The following is a 25549-nucleotide window of genomic DNA, read 5'->3' on the forward strand; positions in this document are numbered from 1 at the left end:
ACCCTTCTCCAAAACACCATTCACCTATCAAATCCTACCCTCTTCCCCACAATCTCTTCACCACTCACATCCATCCACTCTTCCCCAAAAACCCCACCATCAAACCCCACCTACCTCACCATTCAAATTCAAACCACTCCCCTCTCAAACCCACCCATTCTCACACGGTTACCCCCTCTCCCTTACCCTATATATACCCCTCCTTACTCTTCCAAATTCACACATCACAAACACTTCTTACCCCCCTTGGCCGAACCCTTCACACCCTTCCATCTCCTCCATTTCTTCTTCTTCTACTCCTTTCTTTCTTCTTTTGCTCGAGGACAAGCAAACCTTTTAAGTTTGGTGTGGGAAAAAGCCTTGCTTTTTGTTTTTCCATAACCACTAATGGCACCCAAGGCCGGAGAAATCTCTAGAAAGAGGAAAGGGAAGGCAATAGCTTCCACCTCTGAGTCATGAAAGATGGAGAGATTCATCTCAAAGGTCCATCAAGACCACTTCTATGAAGTTGTGGCCAAGAAAAAGGTGATCCCGAGGTCCCCTTCATGCTCAAAAAGAGTGAATATCCGGAGATCCGACGTGAGGTTCGGAGAAAAGGTTGGGAAACTCTCACCAACCCCATTCAACAAGTTGGAATCTTAATGGTCCAAGAGTTTTATGCTAATGCATGGATCACTAAGAACCATGATCAAAGTATGAACCCGAACCCAAAGAATTGGCTCACAATGGTTCGGGGGAAATACTTGGATTTCAGTCCGGAAACCGTGAGGTTGGCATTCAACTTGCCAATAATGCAAGGAGATCCTCATCCTTTCACTAGAAGAGTCAACTTTGATCAAAGGTTGAACCAAGTCCTCATGGACATCTGTGTGTAAGGAGCCCAATGGAAGAGAGACTCCAAAGGCAAGCCGGTTCAACTGAGAAGGCCTGACCTCAAACCCGTGGCTAGAGGATGGTTGGAGTTCATCCAACGCTCTATCATTCCTACTAGCAATCGGTCCAAAGTAACTGTGGATCAGGCTATCATGATCCATAGTATCATAATTGGGGAAGAAGTGGAAGTTCATGAGATCATACCTCTAGAACTATACAAGGTGGCTGACAAGCCCTCCACTTTGGCAAAGTTAGCCTTTCCTCACCTCATCTACCACCTATGTAATTTAGCCGGAATTGTCATAGGTGAAGACTCCCTCATTGAAGAGGACAAACCCATCACTAAAAAGAGGATGGATCAAACAAGAGAGCCCGCTCATGGACCTCAACAAGAGCATGAGGAAGTCCCTTATCAAGAAATCCCTGAAATACCCCAAGGGATGCATTTCCCTCCACAAAACTATTAGGAGCAACTCAACACCTCTTTAGGAAAATTAAGTTCCAACATGGAGCAACTAAGAGTGGAGCACCAAGAGCACTCCATCATCCTCCACAAAATTAGAGAGGACCAAAAGGCCATGAGAGAGGAGCAACAAAGGCAAGCAAGAGATATTGAGGAGCTAAAGCACTGCATAGGATCTTCAAGAGGAAGAACTAGCCGCCATCACTAAGGTGGACCCGTTCTTTAATCTCCTTGTTTATTTTGTTTTCTGTTTTTGGTTTTTATGCTATATGTTTTGACTATGTTTGTGTCTTCATTACATGATCATTAGTGTTTAGAGTCTATGTCTTAAAGCTATGAATGCCCCATGAATCCTTCACCTTTCTTAAATGAAAAATGTTTCTAATTGCAAAAGAACAAGAAGTACATGAATTTCGAATTCTATCTTCAAAATAGTTTAATTATTTTGATGTGGTGGCAATACTTTTTGTTTTCTAAATGAATTCTTGAACAGTGCATATTTTTTATAGTGAAGTTTATGAATGTTAAAATTGTTGGCTCTTGAAAAAATAATAAAAAAAGAGAAATGTTATTGATAATCTGAAAAATCATAAAATTTATTCTTGAAGCAAGAAAAAGCAGTGAAAAACACAAAGCTTGCAAAAAAATGGCAAAAAATAAAGGAAAAAGAAATAAAAAGAAAAAAAGGCAAGCAGAAAAAGCCAATAACCCTTTAAAATAAAAGGCAAGGATAAAAAGGATCCAAGGCTTTGAGCATTAATGGATAGGAGGGCCCAAAGGAATAAAATCCTGGCATAAGCGGCTAAATCAAGCTGTGCCTAACCATGTGCTTGTGTCATGAAGGTCCAAGTGAAAAGCTTGAGACTGAGTGGTTAAAGTCGTGATCCAAAGCAAAAAGAGTGTGCTTAAGAACTCTGGGCACCTCTAACTGGGGACTTTAGCAAAGCTGAGTCACAATCTGAAAAGGTTCACCCAGTTATGTGTCTGTGGCATTTATGTATCCGGTGGTAATAGGGGAAAACAATATGCTTAGGGTCACGGCTAAGACTCATAAAGTAGCTGTGTTCAAGAATCATAATACTAAACTAGGAGAATCAATAACACTATCTGAATTCTGAGTTCCTATGGATGCCAATCATTCTGAACTTCAAAGGATAAAGTGAGATGCCAAAACTGTTCAAAAGCTAATTGAAACTAAGCATCATTGATGTTTTGAAATTTATTGTATATTCTCTTCTTTTTATCCTATTTTGTTTTCAGTTGCTTGGGGACAAGCAACAGTTTCAGTTTGGTGTTGTGATGAGCGGATAATTTATACGCTTTTTGGCATTGTTTTTACATAGTTTTTAGTATGTTTTAGTTACTTTTTATTATATTTTTATTAGTTTTTATGCAAAAATCACATTTCTGGATTTTACTATGAGTTTGCATGTTTTTCTATAATTTTAGGTATTTTCTGGCTGAAATTGAGGGACCTGAGCAAAAATCTAATTCAGAAGCTGAGAAAGGACTGCAGATGCTGTTGGATTCTGACCCTCCTGCACTCGAAGTGGATTTTCTGGAGCTACAGATACCCAATTTGCGCGCTATCAATTGCGTTGGAAAGTATACATCTTGGGCTTTCCAGCAATATATAATAGTTCATACTTTGTCCGAGATTTGATGGCCCAAACTGGCGTTAAAACGCCCACCAGAGACCCTTTTCTGGCGTAAAACGCCAGAACTGGCACCAGAGCTAGAGTTAAACGCCCAAACTGGCACCCAAGCTGGCGTTTAACTCCAAAAATGGCCTATGCACGTGAAAGCTTCAAAGCTCAGCCCAAACACTCACCAAGTGGGCTCCGGAAGTAGATTTCTACACTATCTGCACTTAGTTACTCAATTTCTGTAAACCTAGGTTACTAGTTTAGTATAAATAGCACTTTTTACTATTGTATAGTTATCCTTCTTTTTAGATTTATGCCATTTTTCACATTTGGGAGGCTGGCCATTCGGCCATGCCTAGACCTTCTTCTCTTATGTATTTTTCAACAGTGGAGTTTCTACACCTCATAGATTAAGGTGAGGAGCTCTGCTGTTCCTCATGAATTAATGCAAGTACTATTGTTTTTCTTCCACTTCATGCCTACTTCTTCTCCAAGATATACTCTCGTTCTTAATTCAGTTAAGTCAGAATGAAGGGGTGATCCGTGACAATCACCCACTATCTTCGTTACTCGCTTAGCCAAGATCCGCGTGCCTGACAACCACAAGCGGTCTACATGATGTTCAACGTAGTCATTGGACGACAGCCAGAGTATATTCTCTTGGGTTCCTGATCCACGGACCGAGTCCATAAGATTAGAACCTTTGTGGTAGAGGCTAGAACCAATTGGTAGCATTCCTGAGATCCGAAAAGTCTAAACCTTGTCTGTGGTATTCCGAGTAGGATCTGGGAAGGGATGACTGTGACGAGCTTCAAACTCGCGAATGTTGGGTGCAGTGACAGTGTGCAAAAGGATAAATGTATCCTGATGCATGGAAATTTGTCTCTCAACAAATCTCCTTTCGGCAAGTATACCGAATTGTCGTCAAGTAAAAACTCACAATAGAGTGAGGTCGAATCCCACAGGGATTGATTTGTCAAGCAACTTTAATCGGAGAAATGTTCTAGTTGAGCTAAGCAAAATGTAGTTGAGAATTGCAGAAAATTAAATGGCGGGAAAGTAATTAACAGAAAATGTAAATACTGGAAGTAAATGGCTGAATGTAAATTGCAGAAAGTAAATTGTAGAATCTTAAATGGGGAATTGGGGTGTTGAGCATGAAAGTAAATAACAAAAAGTAAAGAGAATGGGTAAGATCAGAAATGGGGAATTCATTGGGCTTAGGAGATGTTGCATTCTCCGGATCAAGTTCATTCTCATCTCTTCCTCAATCAATGCATTCATTGATCTCCTTGGCAATCTTAAGTGATTGGATTCCAATTCCTTGGCAACCCAATCTCTCTAAGCTTGAACAATTGCCCAATTCCTTAATTTAATTGCTCATGGGAAGAGATGAAGTATGGTCACTGATTATACCATATGTATTTCCAAATCAAAGTGTTGGTAGGATTATATGTCACTATATCCATCCAAACCCCAATTTGGTCCAACATGAGAAAGCATTTCTAGCATGATCTCCTCATCCCTTTTCCAAGGCTCAGAGGAGATCCAATTATGGAGAGTTTCTTTTTCAAGACAACTAACCAATTGGATGAAGATCGAAAGCTTTCTAGTAAAATCAAGATAAAAGAAAGAGGAAGAAGAATGAAAACTATAATTGATCCATCAAATTACAACAGAGCTCCCTAACCCAATGAAAAGGGGTTTAGTTGTTCATAGCTCTAGAAATGGAAGATGATAGAAAAGAAGACATTGCAGCCTTCACTACTAGAAATTACAGAGAAAGTAAAGTATACAAGTGTAGCTCTCCAGAATCACTCTCAGATCTAATCTCCCCCAAAAAGCTGCTTTCTAATTCAAAACTACCCCTATATATACTACTCATCTGATCTCTAGTTAGCTCTTCAAGTCTTGGATATGGGCCTTCTATCTTGAGTTGAAGCAGTTACAATCTCCAGTGGGCTCAGCTATGCTTGCAGAAAAAGTGTGAGTCAGGCATGATTGGGCGTTCGTTAGGACGTTAGTGGTGTTAACGTTAAGTGTAAACTTGGGTTCGAAAATGTTAGTGACAATAACCTTTTTCACTAACGTTCCAAACCATTTTGATCCACGATAACTCCAACGTTAGTGGCACTAACGTGACCACTAACGTTGCCCCCTTAATCCTTCACAAGCGTTATTGGCACTTACCTTTACCAATAACGTTGCCCTTCAGCCCTTCGCGAACGTTATTGGCATTCACCCTTTCCAATAACGTTGCTCTTTGTCTTTCTTCCCCATGTTAGTGACACTCACCTTTGTCACTAACGCTCCAAAATGCCCCTCCTTTCCCACGTTAGTGCCTCACGTTAATGGCATTAACATGACCACTAACGTGGTTGTGCTTGCCATCTCCAACATTAGTGACAAAGGTGAATGTCACTAACATTGGCTTATCATTCTTTGCCCCACGTTATTACTCACGTTAGTGGTCTTAACGTGACCACTAACGTAGGCAATATTGGCCTTATTGAACGTTAGTGACAAAGGTGAGTGTCACTAACGTTCTCGATCTCTTTCTTAGTCCACGTTAGAGTTCACGTTAATTGGACTAACGTGACTCTTAACGTGGCTATGTGTGGCCTTTTTGAACGTTATTGGTGTTCACCTTTTCCATTAACGCTTGGGGCTTCCCCTTTCTTCTATGTTAATTCCCATGTTAGTGTAACTAACGTGGCAATTAACGTGGGTCATGATGGCTTTCGAAGGCATTATTGGTGATAACCTTTTTGGCTAACACTACAAGCTCACTCCCATTCCACGTTAGTGGTCACGTTAGTTAGACTAACATGGCTGCTAACATGGCTCTTCCTTGCTTCCTTTGTCCTGAAATCAAATAAACAAGATGCATCAAAGCTTGGTTCTTAATCATGAGATCACGCATCATCCATTTTATCATTCAATTTGTGCAAAATTCTCATGAAGTCATGTAAAGTTCACAATGTTTGTTTGAATCAATGTGTAAGTGTATATTTACCCAAAACTTGCTTATTTATTAAGAAAATGCATAAAACTATCCTAAAATAGTAAAGAAAAGTTCAGTGAAACTGGCTAAGATGCCCTGGCATCACAACACCAAACTCAAAGCTTGCTTGTCCCTAAGCAAGTACTGAAACATAAGAATGATGAATGAAAGAACAAGAAAAACAAGTCATTATTGCAGAAATCAAGTTCTTGGTCTATGGGGTTTCATGCATAGAAACTTAGGTTCATTCCTTCACTGGCTCTCAGGTCCTTACCATGCCCCTGAATACTCACTTGATTGCATCTTATGAGACCTTTATTTGTTGATCCCTTCTTTTCATTATTTATTGCATTATTAGGCTAAGTGCTCTGTGAGGGGGCGACTCTTTAAGATAAGCTTTCAGCTAACACTCCCGAACCAGTTGGTTCAAAGTGCTAGGTATTAAGACACCCCTAAAGACTTACTCCCTCAAGTCTCTCTCCCCCATACATACACACCACAGGCACATGGTTTGTTATTTTCTTTCTTGAAACCTTGGTGTCTAGCACCTCTTTGGGTTACTAAATGTTCTGTAGCAAAGGTTGCTCTTGATAGTGGACTTTCACACTACAAGAATTTGACGAATTAGCGACGAATTTTTGCGAGAAATATTTTTTGTCACTAATCTGTCACTAACTTGCGAGGAATTAGTGACACACTAACGACAAAATTAATGAGCGGTCACAAAATATTCGAACTTGAGTAAAGCGACTGATTAGCGAGAGATTCACGAGTAAGTTTGTTTCTCGCAAATTGACTTTTGTAGCTAAAGAAAGAGCGGGGAAAATTTTCTCGCTAATTTGTCACAAATTAATTAGCGAGTGACAATGTTCTAGCAAATCAGTCACTTATGGGTTCAATCGAATAGAAGTAAAGTAGCGAGGGATATTATTGTCACTATTTCGTCGCAAGTATTTGATATACAATTAGCGAGAAACAATTCACACACTAGTTCGTCGCTAAATAAACTTTGTGCGAAAAGGCTAATTAGCAAGGAATAATGTTACTAGCTAATCCGTCACAAAGACTTGAAATGCATTTTGCGATGGACAATTTCCTAGCTAATTTGTCACCAAAGTTTTTATTTTTAGCGAGCAACTAGTTTCTCGCTAATTTGTCACATAATATTGTAAAATTTAAAATTAGGATAGCGACAGAAAATAGTCGTCGCTAACTCGTCGCAACGGATAAATCATTCAGCTAGGGAAGTGTTCCTTGCTAAGTAGTCGCTAAAGTGAAAATACAGATATTGAAGGCCTAGGACCTAAATAGTGAGAAATTTGTGACCGTTTAACAACCAACACACTTCGTTCGCTGATTTCAAGTCGCTGATTAGCGAGCGAAATACCTTTGTCGCTAAATTGTCACAAGTTTAATTTAGCGAGCGACTTGGCAATGGCAATATTGTCGCAAAGAAAAGCTATATCCTACCTATTTTGTAGCAAATTACTCGCTAATCTCGTTGAAAATCCGTCGTAGAGTTATAACAAATCCAATGCTAACCGAGAAAATGTTAGAAGTAACTGGTCGCAATTGAATCACTAATCAAAAGCTTATTTAGTGACGAATTAGCGACCGCTTAACAACTGATAGACTTTCCTCATTTATTTCAAGTTGCTACTAATTTGTGAGGAAACACGTTAGTCCTTATTTCGTCATTCACAAAATATACTAAAAAATATATAATAAATAAAATAATTAAATATTATATATGAGGATTTATTTGTATATAATATTGTCTTAATTTTATTATTAATTAGAATTATTTAATAATTTATTTAATAAATATTAAACCAAAATGGGCCAAATACGTAGCTCAAAAATGTCGGGGATGGAGTTCGAATAGGAGACATTATGATTATAACACCCTACCCTAGCCACTCTACCAACATGCTCCTTGCTAACTTTTGTGATAAATTAGTATTATATAGTAAACCTATGAACGAATTTTTATTTTTATCTTTTTAAACATGAATTGACATGGATACCAAATTTAAGATCAAATAAGTAACAACATATGATATATGAACATAGATTGATATACTGATTGTGTTATTTTTTTTCTGTTGTTCATTTAAATTGAAAAAGTATTTTGTACTAATGACTAATTTATTTTCTCTTTTTGTGTCATAAGTTATTATATCTAAGAATTGATACTTGATTATTATTAATATATTTGTGAAAACATGCATTTTAAGTTTTAACTTCTAATTTTAATTTTGTTTTTATAATTTTATATTTTTATTTAATTATGACTGAGTCAATCGGTAAATCAACGACTCACTAGTTAAACCAATAACCCAATAATTCTGTCATATAACTGGGTTAATTATCGGTTCGATTCTGATAACTATGTACCTATGTATAAGAATAGATTTAGGAATATATATAATAATATAATGACTATATTTACATTTATGATTAAATTTAATAAATAATACACCCAAACTTAATTCACACATGTAATCAAATTTCATAAATAACACAATTAATCTATGTTCAAATTTATAATCATAATACATTTAAAAGTGTACACATGTTATGGTGGCTATTTTTGGTGCTCCTGAAAAGTTTGATTATGATATTTTAAAATGTTTGATTATTCTACTCTAAGAGGTTTTTTAACGTGAAATGTTTACTTCTTTTAGTAGTTGATATTTTTGTCGCAAAAAAAATAAAATAAAAAGTATATTTCTTGTTCTTAAAGTTTGTTAAAAAATTTAAAAATTGTCCTAAACTTTATTTTATTTCAATTTGGTCTAAAAAATTTTCAATTTGTATCATCATTTGAGATCTAATTTTCGAGCCACTTGTTAGACAGCCACTTGTTAGACTGCTTATGCTTCGACCCAGTAAAAACCAGTTTGACCCAGACAGTTTTCAATTAAAAAAAACTAGTGACCGAGTTGGTTTATATGATCCGAACCGGGTCTTACTTGATTTTAAAATATTAAGATTAAACTAAAAAGTCATAAAATATTTTAAAGTGGTCGTCCATTCATTATATATATTTACTATTTTTTGTTTTTCATGATATTCCTTAACTTGACAAGTTAAGAATTAATCTATTATGAATCGGAGTTTTATTTACATACACGAGATGAGATTCAAATGCCGAATACTTGTACCAACGCAAATTGGCACAGATGGATGAGGGTCTGTGTCCCTTAACCATCTCTCCCGGGTTCGATACTCACTGGAGAATGAGAATGGAGCTTGCTTGCTTGGGAGAGTCGCCTACTTTACCTCTGCAGTACTCAAGAGATTAGTCATTGGGTTTCCGATCTGATGGATACCCTGGTGCAAAAAAAAAATGCCGAATATTTGTTTACTATTTATTTATATGATATATATTGCTCTATAAATTATATTTTAAATAAATTTTATTATATACAAAGTATCCAATAATGTATATTTAAGTTGAATTTATGAGATTTTGATTATAAAAATATAAATTAAAAAATATAGAAATATTTTTAAATTAAAAAAATAATACAAATTATTTTAGTTTATTTATTTTGATACAAAATCATTAATATTTACATAAATATTTTTGTATTTATTAAACAAATTTTATCTATCTTATAAAATATTTTTTAAAATTTAAATTTCAAAAAAAAAATCAAAATAAAAATTTAAAAACAAAAAAAAAATAAATTAGTAACACAAAACACAAAACAAATTATATTAATTTTAAAAAATGTTTAATTCTAAAAATTAAAAACACTCGAATAAGCGCCAGCGCGCTTCCTTTTCAGGTGCTTCAAATTAAAAATTGCGTATAAGCTCCTTTTATCTTTTAACATAATCCTAAAATCATCTGCAGCACTCTCATTCTTCTCTTCTCCCAAATTTGAACCCTAGCAGAGAGCATACTACCCTAGCCAGTAGCCACCGACGGTCAAAAGCTCCTCATTGACCATGGCGGTTCACGGTAACGGCCAATAGTCCCTCACTCATGGCGGCAACCAACAACCCCAAGCCTTTTCCCCACACCACCATCTTCGATTTTTGCCCGGCTATCACCGTTCGTTACTTCCATCATCAGACGTCTTCTCCGCCATCGTTAGTGATCTTTTCTACCATCCTCAGTCCTTTTCTCCATGGTTTGCAGGAAAGAAGCTCTCTCTTCCTGACTCCGCCGCTGCCAGCGGCATCGCGGCAGCGCTCATTGTCACTCCGACGAACCCCGCAACAGCTCTTAGGCTCTACACCACTGTTTCCCACCGACTCCTCCGCAATGTCGTTATTGCCGCCAACATTGCTTTCGGTAAATAAACCATAGATCTAACAGAAACTATGGTTCCCAAAGTTTCTACAAATTCAAGAAATTTTGACCAGTTTTATCGTTTATTTATTATTTTTGGCGTCAAAGCTCACTCCCACTTCTTTTAAGTTGTTGCATTGTGGAAATTCATATGTCAGTTTGAGTTTGGGTTTCTGTCCGTGAAAATTTTTTGGGGTTAAAGTGATTGACAATGTTTAATATCAATCTTTATTGGATTTACCTTATGTTTAATAGTATACAAGAAATTTGCTTATGTTGATGTTTTTGCAATGAGTAAACAGATGATTGTTTCTGAGAAATTATTTATTTATTTGATTAATGAGTTTGTGCTAAATAGGGTTTGTTGAAACTTTAACAACCTGGATAAGATTTCTTTTTTTTTTTTTTTGAAATCAATGATTTTAGGAGTTTGAAGATTGTTTGAAAGGGTAAAGTAGTAAGAGCTGAGCATTTACAAACTTTGATGTTTGGTGAAACAGGACCCACAGTTCAAGAACCTTCTCTCATCATGGTCCCACACGACCATTAATTGAAGCTCAAACACAACTGAAGCACAAGAAGGTAAACTGAAACTAGACCCCCCATTATGACTCATCAATATTATTAGATCAAAGCTTATAGTAGCAATTGCAACTATGCATCTTGTGCTTATTTTGATTGCATAAGAATTAGAAACCAAGTGTGAAGAATTTATTGTTCATTTGTCAAAGAAATTATAATGTATGTAGTTTAGGAACAATAAGATTATAGCTTTAGGTTTTATAGTATAAATACAGTTTGTAAATTGGCTATTAAAAGATTGGAGGCATTGGAGGATGCCATTGAAAGCATTGAAATTGTCTTGACAACTTATTTAGGGGATTGGTAAAAAGTAAAAACCAAAGTGTCTCTTTTAAACATTATGACTCAATAAAGCCTACTTACTCATTCTTCTTGAGGGTTAAAAGAATTGATCTCTTTGATATGTGCATTTTTAATCAAGTTGGGTGTTGTCTGAAACAATGGCTTTGACATATGTCATTCAATTTTAAGCATTAAAAATATGTTTCTTCCAATTCTAAGTAGAGTTGCTTAAAGTGATAGAAACAAATGAATAAAGATATGGAATGATCAGATTTTTTTAATCATGTGAATTTGTGGACGGTTTGATATGTATATATATATATATATATATATATATATATATATATAAGGCAAATTCTGGGTGAGTCATTGAGCAATATGATTGTCAGGGACCTCAAAAACCTGGAGAGTAAATTAGAAAAAAGAATTAGCAAGATTTCTTCCAAAAAGATATTTGGATTCTAGTTAGGATACATGACTTTTGAGATAATTTATTGCTAAACATCTAAAGAACTTAACATTAAAAAAGGGGAAATTTCGTCTGTCTTACTATCTACATTTAATTTAGGACAATACTTAGAGCAATACTTATTAAGGTTACGTAGAATTGATAAGATCTCTGAGTTATGAAGTGGCATATAAAATGAAATGACACATTAAAGCTTTATGGATGCATGCTTATTTTTTCTTCAATTTTTACATGCCATTTTGTCTTGAATTGTTCATCGTTCTTCTGTGTTTTGATTCTTTATAATAGTGTAATTCTTCGTGATAACTTACTACCCTCCAAAATTTTCCAGGAATCTGTGAAGACAAAACATCCACAGCTTCATTATGAATCAAATATATATGCTTCTTCAAGAAGGGAGTAAGTATATATACGTCTATTTCTTTTCAGCATTGTCTGTGCTAAAAGTCTTAGGTACTACCTAATAGAAAATTTTCACTTGAAAAATGGTTTCTGCTTTCTCAAGTTTGAAAATTTTAAATGATTGTTGTCCAGAATCTTCTAGTCTTAATGCAATCAAAACTATGAATTTTGAAATCATGCATTTATAGTAAAATCAAATAATTAAGACTCCAAGTTTCTCATAAAATAATCATGATGTTTTCTTTTGAGTAATCCAATTTGGTTCCTTATTAAAATTGGGATTCTCCACCTAAAGTGGTTTGGAGTTGAAGGAGACTACAACATTATGGCTATTGACCTTCTTGGACCAAGCTTGGAAGATTTATTCAATTATTGCAACAGGAAGTTTACACTGAAGACATTGTTAATGCTTGCTGATCAATTAGTAAGTCTACATGTCAACTATTATAATCAAACAAGAATCACATGATGTTGTGTAGTGTAGTGCAGTGCCTTTGATTTTGACTGTTGGATTCCTTATGATTATGAATTTCTTTCCTTTTCTTTTTTGAATTTCTTGCTACTTCTTTGGTGATCATCTTCTATGAATTCATTTGTAGAGTTCTGCATCATGGGTTTGTTTGCCTTATAATTCTATGACCTCATGTATAGACAAAAGATTTCCCATTCTTTTATTGATCTGTGTTGCTTTTTTGTAATTTGCAGAACTGATGAGGTAATCAACACTCAATTGATGATTTCTCGGTAAATTTGCCAAAAATGGGTCAAGCATTTTTCTCCATATTTTAGCTTGAAACAGAGGTTGTTATTGGCTTATTTGCATTACATTTGTAGTGTGTAAATTAAATTATTAGTTTTGTTATAGAATTGTAATTTTTTTTAATTATAATTATAGCATGTAAATAATTCATGTAAATCAATAAAAAATCAATTCTTTATAAACTTTCTTATTTTCTCCCTTTTTTTTAATTTGACAAAGAAATACGCCACGCTTTGAATGCGTGACAAAAGGTTCTACCTAGTAAGCCACGCTTCAAAAGTGTGGTTGTATGTCTCCTATTGGCACGCTTTCAAAGCGTAGCCAAAACCAACTCAATCGGCATGTTTCTAAAAGCGTGGCTATATGTCCACTTTTTGGCATGCTTTAAAAGCGCGCGAAAAAATATTGCTACACTTTTTTTGCACGTTTTAAAAGTGTGGCAAAAGCCTGTTTTTGTAGTGCGAGATACCTATCGATTTGTTACTGGTTTAAAAGGAATTTGCGATGATATTTGCGATAGTATTACAACTAATTGACTACGTATTATTTCTTAGCAAATTAGTGATTACTTCATAACTCTACTTTCTTATTTAGAATAGCTTTGGTTTAGCGACAAAATTCCTACAAATCTGATTAAGGATTTTCAAATATTAGCTATAGATTTGCTAGAAAATGTGACAGATTTGCGATTATATTAGCGGACAATTTGCGACAAATTAGATTCGGAAAAATTCCTTGCTAATTAGCGTCAACTAAGCATTCCATTTTGTCTACAAAGTTAGCTTGGATTTAGCGATGATTTTGCTGTAGTAGAGTTTGTCGCTAATTAGCGACTACCTTTTAGTCTATTTCTTCTATGGAATTAGCTTTTATAAAAGTGATGGATTTGCGACTATCTATTCGGTCGCTAAAAAAATTTTCCGATAAATTAGCGATTGTTATATTTGTCTCACTAATCTGCGACTTGAAATTAGCGAGGAAAGCATTAGTTGCTAGGCGGTAGCTAATCCGTCACAAATCATATTTTGCGTCAGATTAGCGACGATTTTACGACAATTTTTGTAGTAGCTAATCGGCTTTATTCTTGTAGTGTCAGCTGATAATACCGGGTTAGTTAACCCAAGTTACCAAGTGATAAGGCACCCCTGAGAGCTTACTCATCCAAGCAGATCCCTTGCACAAGAGCACCACATACACATGCCTCAAGATTCAAACCCTTGGTGCCTAGCCTTATTTCTTATTATCTTTCTTTCTTTTTCAAACTCTTATTATTCTTTTTCTTTTTCTTATTAGGATCTTGTTGTTTGACTACTCTCATAGGATGTGTTTCAAGCATGTAATTTAGAACATATAAGTGCCTATATACCTTGTTGGTGAACCAACTTAGCTGATCAATGACCACACCACACACATTAAGAACTTGATTCACAAATGAACTCCACTCTTGTTTTTCATAACACTTTCTTTTATTTAACTTAAAGGACAAGCATACACTTAAGCAAGATGAAAATGAAAACAGGGAACTTCAACCAGCATACTGATATGTAAATAAGGAGAACAAGTAAAATATGGATGTTCATGAGAACAAGATTCAATCATACTTCCAATTTGAACACTACAACTCAGGGACAGTTAAGTACAATACAACCTCTTGGTGCATTCCTATTTCTTCCTTGCCATCCTCATCCATAGCTTTTGCATCCTTCTTTGTCTTCTTGGATGATGGCGTGTAGCGACTCCAAGGGATTGATTGAATTCCTGTAAAGTTATTGGAAGTTGCTTGTTTCCCCAAGCACTTGAAAAACAGTTAGCATGTATGTATGCTTATGAATCTCTGAACTTAATTTGGTGTGTGAACACCAAACTTAGTTCCTTGCCTAATGCAGTAGGTTGAGTTCATGCAGAAACCTCATGTGCTTTTTATTAAGAAAACAACTATGAACTAGAGATTGAACTACTGTTAAGTAGTTTCCCTGATTGGTTGGAGCTAATGACTTGTCATTGAAGGGTTACCATGCACACTTCAAGTGCAACCTTTGGTGGGACACCAAACTTAGCTCCTCACAATACAGAGAATCCTACTTGTGTCTTTTATTGAAATGATAATGGAAAGAAAACTACCTCAGTTGGGTTGCCTCCCAACAAAGAGCTTTTTTTTTTAGCGTCACTAGCTCGACGGTTGTTTCTCTAGTTGAGATTATACTTCAGTTTGGGGCCTTCCCCCATGTTGCCCAGGTAGTGTTTGAGCCTTTGTCCGTTCACAGTGAATGTCCTCTTCGAGCTTTCTTCCATAATTTCTATGTGTCCATAAGGTGAGACCTTTGTGACAAGAAAGGGTCCTGACCACCTTGATTTGAGTTTTCCAGGGAAGAGTCTCAGTCTGGAGTTGTAGAAGAGTACTTGCTATCCTTCTTCAAAGCTTCTTGGTGTCAGGTTGAGATCATGCCTTCTCTTTGCCTTTTTCTTATAGATCTTGGTGTTTCCATAGGCTTGAGACCTGAACTCCTCGAGTTCTTGCAGCTGCAAGATCCTTTTCTCACCAGCAGCATTGCTATCAAGGTTTAGTAGCTTGAGAGCCCAAAAGGCTTTGTGTTCCAGCTCCAATGGTAAGTGACATGCCTTTCCATACACCAGTTGATATGGGGACATCCCAATTGGTGTTTTGAAGGCCGTTCTGTATGCCCAAAGAGCATCATCTAGCTTTTTCGACCAATCCCTTCTTGATGCTCCCACAGTCTTTTCCAAGATCCTTTTTAGCTCCCTGTTGGATATTTCGGTTTGCCCACTTGTTTGGGGATGATAAGGTGTGGCAACTTTATGCTTCACCCCATATTTCAGGAGGAGGGCTTCTAATGGTCTGTTGCAAAAATGGGTTCCTCCATCACTGATGAGGGCTCGTGAAACTCCAAACCGATTAAAGATATTCTTCCTGAGAAAGTTCATGACCACCCTGTTATCATTTGTTGGAGTTGCAATAGCTTTAACCCATTTGGACACGTAATCCACTGCCACCAAGATATACTTGTTTGAGTATGAGGTTGGGAAGGGCCCCATGAAATCGATTCCCTACACATCAAACAGTTCAAGTTCTAAGATGAAGTTTTGTGGCATGTCATTTCTTTTGGGTAAGTTTCCAGCTCTTTGGCATTCATTGCAGCTCCTCACTAGTTCTTTTGCATCCTTAAAAAGAGTAGGCCAAAAGAATCCACATTATAGTACCTTGGCTGCAGTTCTCTCTCCTCCAAAGTGTCCTCCATAGCAAGATCCATGGCAGTTCCATAGGACTTCACGTCCTTCTTCTTCTGAAATGCACCTTCTAAGGATTCCATCTGAACACTTCTTGAAGAGGTATGGCTCATCCCAAATGAAATATTTAGCATCATTAATGAGTTTTTTTCTTTGATGTTTGTTGATTCCAGGAGGCAAATCCCCAGTTGCCTTATAATTGGTGATGTCTGCAAACCAGGGTGCCTTGTGGACCAGCATCAATTGTTCGTCTGGAAAGAACTCATTCACACTTGCCTCATATGTGCTGCTTTTCTCACAAGGGATTCTGGACAGGTGATCTGCTACCTTGTTCTCCACTCCCTTCTTATCTCTAATTTCAATGTTGAATTCTTGCAACAATAAGATCCATCTTATCAGTCTTGGTTTCGATTCCTGCTTGGCAAACAGATATTTAAGTGTTGTGTGATCAGTGAAGACAATCACTTTAGAACCAATGAGGTATGATCTAAACTTGTCAAATGCAAAAACTATTGCCAACAACTCCTTTTCAGTAGTGGTATAATTTTTTTGAGTATCATTGAGGATCTTGCTGGCATAGTATATGACATGCACCAAGTTCTCTTTCCTCTGCCCTAACACTGCCCCAACTGTAAAATCAGATGCATCACACATCAATTCGAATGGTAAGTTCCAATCAGGTGGGGTAATGATAGGGGCTGAGGACAGTCTGTTTTTCAAGTTTTCGAACACTAGCATGCATTTTTCATCAAAGATGAATGGTGTATCAGACACAAGGAGATTACTTAAAGGCTTGGCTATTTTTGAAAAACCTCTAATAAATCTTCTGTAGAAGCCAGCATGTCCTAAAAAGCTCCTACTTGCCTTGACATCACTTGGTGGAGGTAATTTTTCAATTAATTCCACCTTAGCTCTGTCTACCTCAATGCCTTGGTTAGAAACTTTATGGCCAAGGACTATTCCTTCTGTCACCATAAAGTGGCATTTTTCCCAATTCAAGACCAGATTAGTCTCTTGACATCTTTTTAATACCAAAGCAAGGTGGTTTAGGTAATTAGGAAAGGAATCCTCGAATACTGAAAAATCATTCATAAAGACTTCAATGAACCTTTCTATCATATCCGAGAAAATAGAGAGCATGCAACGTTGAAAACTTGCAGGTGCATTACATAACCCAAATGGCATGCGCCTGTAAGCAAACACTCCATATGGGCAGGTAAATGATGTTTTCTCTTGGTCTCTTGGATCAACCACTATTTGGTTATATCCGGAATAAATGTCTAGAAAACAATAATATGCATCTCCTGCAAGCCTTTCGAGCATCTGATCCATGAATGGAAGTGGGAAATGATCTTTTCTTGTTGCTTCATTAAGTTTTCTGTAATCAATGCACATCTTCCATCCTGTGACGGTTCTTGTAGGGATGAGCTCCTTCCTTTCATTGGGTACTACAGTGATTCCTCCTTTCTTGGGAACCACTTGGACGGGGCTCACCCACGGGCTATCCAAAATTGGGTAGATTACCCCTGCCTACCACAGCTTCATGACTTCCTTCTGTACCACCTCTTTCATGGCTGGATTCAATCTCCTTTGGGGTTGAATGTAGGGCTTGGCATCATCTTCCAGTAGTATCTTATGCATGCATATGGCCGAACTGATTCCCTTCAAATCAGCGAGGGTCCATCCAATAGCATCCTTATGTTTTTGCAATACTTGGAGTAACTCCTCCTCTTGTTCTTGGCTGAGGGCTGAGTTTATGATCACTGGATAACTCTCATTCTCCCCTAAATATGCATATTTGAGAGTGGGCAGCAGTGCCTTTAGTTCAAGTTTGGATGCTTCATTGTCTTCATTCTTCTCCTCTAATGTGCCCTGAACATGAACCTCAGCTGCTGCAGCCTCTTCCCTGGATGCGGGCTCCTCTTCTCCTGTCAACTCCTCAAGTTCTTCCTCTTCAATGATCTCTTGCACTATAGCTTCTACTGAGTCCAACCTCATACATTCTCTCAGTGAATCTTGTGGGTAACTCATGGCCTTGAACACATTGAATATCATTTTCTCATCATGTAGCCTGAGGGTAAGTTCACCATTTTGAACGTCAATGATGGCTCCGGCAGTGGCTAAGAATGGCCTTCCTAGGATGATAGAGGCCTTGGCTCCTTCCTCCATATCCAACACTACAAAGTCTGCTGGGAAGATGAAGTCTCCTACCTTTACCAACAAGTCTTCCACTATTCCATGAGAAAACTTGAATGATCGGTCTGCCAGTTGTAGTGCCATTCTTGTTGGCTTGGCTTCTTCAATCTTCATTCTTCTCATCATTGCCAAGGACATCAGATTTATGCTAGCTCATAAATCACATAGAGCCTTCTCCACTGTGACTTTCCCTATGATACAAGGTATCTGAAAGCTCCCGGGATCCTTCAACTTTTGGGGTAATTTGTGTTGAATGATGGCACTACATTCTTCAGTTAGTACCACAGTTTCGTTGTTCTTCCAGCTCCTTTTTTTGGTCATCAACTCCTTCAAGAACTTGGCATAGAGTGGCCTTTGCTCTATTGCTTCAGCAAAGGGTATGTTAATCTGTAACCTCTTGAAGATCTCAAGGAATCTTGAGAATTGGTTGTCCTCTCCCTTCTTCTTCAATTGCTGAGGGTATGGAGCTTTTGGAACATATGGCTTCAGCACTTCTCCTTCTTGATGTGCATTGGATGTGGGGACTTGAACTTCCTCTTGTCCCTTTTCCTGTTCATCCGAGTTCTTCTCTTGTGGTTTCTTGGAGCTCTCCTTCAATTCCTTCCCATTTCTAACGGTGATAGCCTGGCATTCCTCCCTTAGGTCTGAATCAATATTGTTACAACTATTGTGGCTTGGAATTTGCTTGAATAGGTAGCCAATTTGCATTTCAAATTTCTTGATGGCAGCGTCTTGATTCTGCATATTGGATCATACTTCCTCTCGGAATGCTTTACTGTCTTGAACTTCCTTGCAAATATTTTCAAGCAAGGTCTCGATTTTAGAGAGTCTATCTTCTAATGGTGATGGTGGGTTGAGGTTGGACGGTTGAGATGGGCCATTTTGGTGATGATATGAATGTTGAGAGGTGTTGTTGGGTGGATATTGATATGATCGCTGTGTGGAGTGTTGGTAAGTTACATTATTGTTGGGGTTGTGACATCTCTGATCTTGGCCTTGATCTTGTTGATTTCCCCACCCAAAGTTTGGGTGGTTCTTCCAACCAGTATTATAGGTTTTGGAGTATGGATCATGAGCCTGCCTAGGTGAGTTCCCAACATAATTGTCTTGTTCCCAGTCACCCCTTCCTCTGTATTCACTCTTTCTTGAGCTGGTGATGAAGTGGTGACTGCTGCAACTTGGTTATCTTCCATCTTCTTGGTAAGGTCAGCTAACTGCTTGGTGATGATCTTGTTTTGAGCCAGCAATTCATCCATATGGTTCAGCTCCATCACTCCTCGAGTGTTGCTCATTTCAGAAGCATAGAAGTAGTCATTCTCAACTACAGTTTCAATGGCATCTATGGCTTCTTCAATGGTCTTCTTTTTATTTAGAGACCCCCCAGATGAATGGTCTACTGCCTTCTTTGATTCATAAGAAAGGCCCTCATAGAAAATGTGCAGTTGAACCCATTTGTTGAACATGTCTGGTGGGCACCTTCTTGTTAAATCCTTAAATCTCTCCCATGCCTCATAGAGAGTTTCACCATCTTGTTGCCTGAAGGTTTGTACCTCAGCTCTCAACCTGTTTATTCTTTGAGGAGGGTAGAATCTTGCCAAGAATTTGTTCACCACGTCTTCCCAGGTTGTTAAACTCTCCTTCAGGAAGGATTCAAGCCATTTAGATGCTTTGTCCCTGAGTGAAAAAGGGAACAAAAGCAGTCTATAGGCATCAGAATGAACACCATTAGACTTCACATTGTCACATATTCTTAGGAAGGAGGTTAGATGTTGATTGGGGTCTTCTTGGGTGCTTCCTCCGAATGAACAGTTGTTCTGAACAAGGGTGATGAGCTGGAGTTTCAGTTCAAAGTTATTAGCATGTATGGTGGGCTTTTGGATGCTACTTCCACAATTTCCTCGATTTGGATTGATGTAAGAGCCTAGAACTCTTCTCTCTTGCCCAGCATGATTCACTGGACCTTCTCTGGCATGGTTGTGAGCTTCTTTCTCATGGTGGTTTTCCATATTTTCCTCCATGTCTGGTTCAAAGTATTCCTCCTCTTCCTCAACACTAACGACTCTCTTCCCTTTTACTTCCCTCCTTAATCTAAGGAAGGTCCTCTCAGGTTCTAAATCAAAGGAAGTTGAAGCTCCGCTTCTCCTTCCTGTCATACAACCAACAAGATACACAGCAAGAAAGATATGAAGAAGTTATTCTTGTTAGAGTGGCTGTTAGTGTGAGTGGTGCAATATATCAAACAGTTAGTGGGTTAGTGAACAAAATTGTAAATAACAAAGAAAAAATAAAGAGGGAAGAGGGGAGAGGGGAAGGAGATAGCTAAAAGTGAAAGTATATGACTAGATAAAATAAACAAACAAAAGAAAAATGCTCAATCTAGTGATCTTCCAACTTAATCACTGTTGATACAAAATCAATCCCCGGCAACGGCGCCATAAACTTGATGCACGGAAATTTGTCTCTCAACAAATCTCCCTTCGGCAAGTATACCGAATTATCGTCAAGTAAAAACTCACAATAGAGTGAGGTCGAATCCCACAAGGATTGATTGGTCAAGCAACTTTAATCGGAGGAATGTTCTAGTTGAGCTAAGCAAAATGTAGTTGAGAATTGCAGAAAATTAAATGGCGGGAAAGTAATTAACAGAAAATGTAAATACTAGAAGTAAATGGCTGAATGTAAATTACAGAAAGTAAATTGCAGAATCTTAAATGGGGAATTGGGGTGTTGAGCATGAAAGTAAATAACAGAAAGTAAAGAGAATGGGTAAGATCAGAAATGGGGAATTCATTGGGCTTAGGAGATGTTGCATTCTCTGGATCAAGTTCATTCTCTTCACTTCCTCAATCAATGCATTCATTGATCTCCTTGGCAATCTTAAGTGATTGGATTCCAATTCTTTGGCAACCCAATCTTTCTAAGCTTGAATAATTGCCCAATTCCTTGATTTAATTGCTCATGGGAAGAGATGAAGTATGGTCACTGATTATACCACATGTATTTCCAAATCAAAGTGTTGGTAGGATTATATGTCACTATATCCATCCAAACCCCAATTTGGTCCAACATGAGAAAGCATTTCTAGCATGATCTCCTCATCCCTTTTCCAAGGCTCAGAGGAGATCCAATTATGGAGAGTTTCTTTTCCAAGACAACTAACCAATTGGATGAAGATCGAAAGCTTTCTAGTAAAATCAAGAGAAAAGAAAGAGGAAGAAGAATGAAAACTATAATTGATCCATCAAATTACAACATAGCTCCCTAACCCAATGAAAAGGAGTTTAGTTGTTCATAGCTCTAGAAATGGAAGATAATAGAAAAGAAGACATTGCAGCCTTCAATACTAGAAATTACAGAAAAAGTAAAGTATACAAGTGTAGCTCTCCAGAATCACTCTCAGATCTAATCTCCCCTAAAAAGTTGCTTTCTAATTCAAAACTACCCCTATATATACTACTCATCTGATCTCTAGTTAGCTCTTCAAGTCTTGGATATGGGCCTTCTATCTTGAGTTGAAGCAGTTACAATCTCCAGTAGGCTCAGCTTTGCTTGCAGAAAAAGTGTGAGTCAGGCATGATTGGGCGTTCGTTAGGACGTTAGTGGTGTTAACGTTAAGTGTAAACTTGGGTTCGAAAACGTTAGTGACAATAACCTTTTTCACTAACGTTCCAAACCATTTTGATCCACGTTAACTCCAACGTTAGTGGCACTAACGTGACCACTAACGTTGCCCCCCTTAATCCTTCGCAAGCGTTATTGGCACTTACCTTTACCAATAACGTTGCCCTTCAGCCTTTCGTGAACGTTATTGGCATTCACCTTTTCCAATAACGTTGCTCTTTGTCTTTCTTCCCCATGTTAGTGATCCACGTTAGTGTAACTAACGTGGCCCTTAACGTGGGCATGCCCAAGCTTTGAGAGTATTAGTGACACTCACCTTTGTCACTAACGCTCCAAAACGCCCCTCCTTTCCCACGTTAGTGCCTCATGTTAATGGCATTAACGTGACCACTAACGTGGTTATGCTTGCCATCTTCAACGTTAGTGACAAAGGTGAATGTTACTAATGTTGGCTTATCATTCTTTTCCCCACGTTATAACTCACGTTAGTAGTCTTAACGTAACCACTAACGTAGGCAATATTGGCCTTATTGAACGTTAGTGATAAAGGTGAGTGTCACTAACGTTCTCGATCTCTTTCTTAGTCCACGTTAGAGTTCACGTTAATTGGACTAACGTGACTCTTAACGTGGCTATGTGTGGCCTTTTTGAACATTAATGGTGTTCACCTTTTCCATTAATGCTTGGGGCTTCCCCTTTCTTCTACGTTAATTCCCACGTTAGTGTAACTAACGTGGCAATTAACGTGGGTCATGATAGCTTTCGAAGGCATTATTGATGATAACCTTTTTGGCTAACGCTACAAGCTCACTCCCATTCCACGTTAGTGGTCACGTTAGTTAGACTAACGTGGCTGCTAACGTGGCTCTTCCTTGTTTCCTTTGTCTTGAAATCAAACAAACAAGATGCATCAAAGCTTGGTTCTTAATCATGAGATCATGCATCATCCATTTTATCATTCAATTTGTGCAAAATTCTCATGAAGTCATGTAAAGTTCACAATGTTTGTTTGAATCAAGGTGTAAGTGTATATTTACCCAAAACTTGCTTATTTACTAAGAAAATGCATGAAACTACCCTAAAACAGTAAAGAAAAGGTCAGTGAAATTGGCCAAGATGCCCTGGCATCATATCCTATTCCGACACAAGTGAGAACCGACAGATGATTAGCCATACAGAAACTGTACTTGGACCATTTTCACTGAAAGGATGGATGGTAGCCATTGACAATGGTGATCCACCAACATACAGCTTGCCATGGAAGGGAGCACGCATGATTGGATGAAGATAATAGGAAAGCAGAGGTTCAGAAGCAACAATGCATCTCCAAATACTTATCTGAAATTCCCACCAATGAATTACATAAGTATCTTTATTTTAATTTACATTTTATTTATCTTTCAATTATCAAAACTCAGAACCAATTGAATCCGCCTGACTGAGATTTATAAGATGACCATAGCTTGCTTCAAGCCGGCAATCTCCGTGGGATCGACCCTTACTCATGTAAGGTATTACTTCGACGACCCAGTGCACTTGCTGGTTAGTTGTACCGGAGTTGTGAAAAGTGTGATCACAATTTCGTACACCATAGATCCTAACTGGTCCCGGAGGTTCACATAACACAAGTACCTGTGATGTAGCTAATCATCCTTTCAAGTTCTGGAGGAATTACAATTCGGCGTTTTGAGCCAATGGAGCACCCTTGTGTATCAATTTAGTCATAAGTAATGCCATTCGCAAAAGTAAGCCTTTACTACTCCTTGCGATATCGCACCCTCGCCAGTCTCGTCCTTCGGATTTATAATTCGTGTCCTAAGGAACTAACTTATCAATGATTGTGTCTAAGAATTGCATACGATGTTGAAATAAACTCGAGTTATTTGAAGGAATACCAAGTGACGAACGATTTCCTGCTGGTAAAGTATTCATAATTATATTCTCGTTGAAAGTATAGCTTCTAAACCAACAAGGAATCCTTTTCGTGCAAAAGTTTTGGTTGTCACAAGTAACAAACCCATTGTAAAATTGATAACCGAAGTATTTAAACCTCGGGTCGTCTCTCAAGGAATTGCAGGGAGGTGTTCTTATGATTGGTTATGCAAAGGTATATTTTGGGGTTTTTAAGATAAAAAGCAAGAATAGTAAATGGTAATGAAAATCAAATAATAATTATAAAAGCTCTTGGCAAGGTATGAAAACTGGAATTCCTATCCTAGTTATTCTTATCAATTATGATGAGAATTGTTCAGTGCTCCCACTTAGTTAACCCTCAACAAATGAAGGACAGTCAAGTAGACTAATCAATTTAATTCCTCAACTCCTAGTCAACTCCTAAGGAAAGACTAGCTTTAGAGGAATCCAAATCAATCAGCAACTTCCAATTAACAATCAACAAAGGAGTTTGATAACTCAAGTGTCACCAATTACTCAACCAAGCCAAGAACATAGAATCCTACTCTAACATCCTTCTAAGCATTTTGTCCAATACTTGGCAGGTATAAAATAAAAGCATAGAAAAGCAATAGTAGAATATTAAGTCCAAACAAATATGAAATACCTCAAATTGTATTAAATAAAGAAATCAACTAAAGGAATGTATAAACCAAAGTATTAGAATCAATAAGAGTAGAAGAGAATTAAGTCAAAGAACATTGAACCTGGAATTGAAGAGAAAATAGATCTAAAACTAAGAGAAATCCTAATTCCTAAAACCTAGAGAGAGGAGAAAACCTCTCTCTCTAGAATCTACATCTAAACCTAAAATTATGTGAATGAGAATTGTCTGAATGAATGAATGAATGGATTCCCCCACTCTGTAGCCTCTAATTTGTGTTTTTTGAGCCGAAAACTGGGTCAAAAACAGCCCAAAAATCACTGGGGGCGATTTCTGATACGTACAGGTCGCTGGTTTTTCGAGATGTGCGCGTACGTGCCAGGTGCGCGTACGCGCCGATGCTGTTTTTGCTAATGCGTGCGTCCGCGTTCATGCCGTGTGCGTGCCCTTGAACTGCACGGCCACTATAGCAAATTATATCATTTCGAAGCCCCGGATGTTAGCTTTCTAACACAACTTAAACCGCCTTATTTGGACCTTTGTAGCTCAAGTTATGACCGTTTAAGTGTGAAGAGGTCAGGGCTGACAGCTTTGCAGTTCCTTTAATTTCTTGTATTCCTTCCACTTTTGCATGCTTCCTTTCCATCCTCTAAGCCATTCCTGCCCTATAATCCCTGAATACACTTAACACACATATCACGGCATCGAACAGAAATAAGAGAGGATTAAAGTTAGCTAAATTAAGACCAAAGAAGCATGTTTTCAATCATAACACAAAATTAGGAAGGAAAGTGTAAAACATGCGGATTCTGTGAATAAGTGTGAGAATAGTGGATAAAATCCACTCAATTAAGCACAAGATGTACCACAAAATAGTGGTGCATCACCAAGCTTAGAATGGGGTAAATTTCGAATGGTATCCATACGAATTTGAAAAGACGCATTGTGTTATGATCAGACAAGGTTGTAGAAAATAAGAAAATGCACAAGAGACGGAATTAGAGTGCACCCCAAGAAAGGAATTCCAAATTAAGAATCTTTAGAGGAAACAATACGGCAAATTGAATTAAATTAGGTCTTTACTGAATTTAAGAGTATTAAGAGCCCTTCAATAAAGGCGGTTCAACCTAACAGTACACGTT

The 25549-nt window shown here is 37.6% G+C and overlaps 1 long non-coding RNA gene and 1 other non-coding gene across 2 annotated transcripts; both read left to right on the forward strand.

Annotated features, from left to right (window-relative positions):
- The first annotated feature begins 9819 nt into the window (after nt 1–9819).
- Nucleotides 9820–12969, forward strand: LOC112743924 (uncharacterized). Its single transcript, XR_003172512.3, has 5 exons — nt 9820–10295; nt 10793–10874; nt 11957–12024; nt 12323–12451; nt 12733–12969. It is a non-coding gene; the product is annotated as an uncharacterized lncRNA (long non-coding RNA).
- A 6721-nt stretch (nt 12970–19690) lies between these two features.
- Nucleotides 19691–19794, forward strand: LOC112745618 (small nucleolar RNA R71). Its single transcript, XR_003173536.1, has one exon. It is a non-coding gene; the product is annotated as a small nucleolar RNA R71 (small nucleolar RNA).
- Nucleotides 19795–25549: the final 5755 nt, after the last annotated feature.

This window comes from Arachis hypogaea, chromosome 14 (genome assembly GCF_003086295.3).
Source record: "Arachis hypogaea cultivar Tifrunner chromosome 14, arahy.Tifrunner.gnm2.J5K5, whole genome shotgun sequence".
NCBI classification, from domain to species: Eukaryota; Viridiplantae; Streptophyta; class Magnoliopsida; order Fabales; family Fabaceae; genus Arachis; species Arachis hypogaea.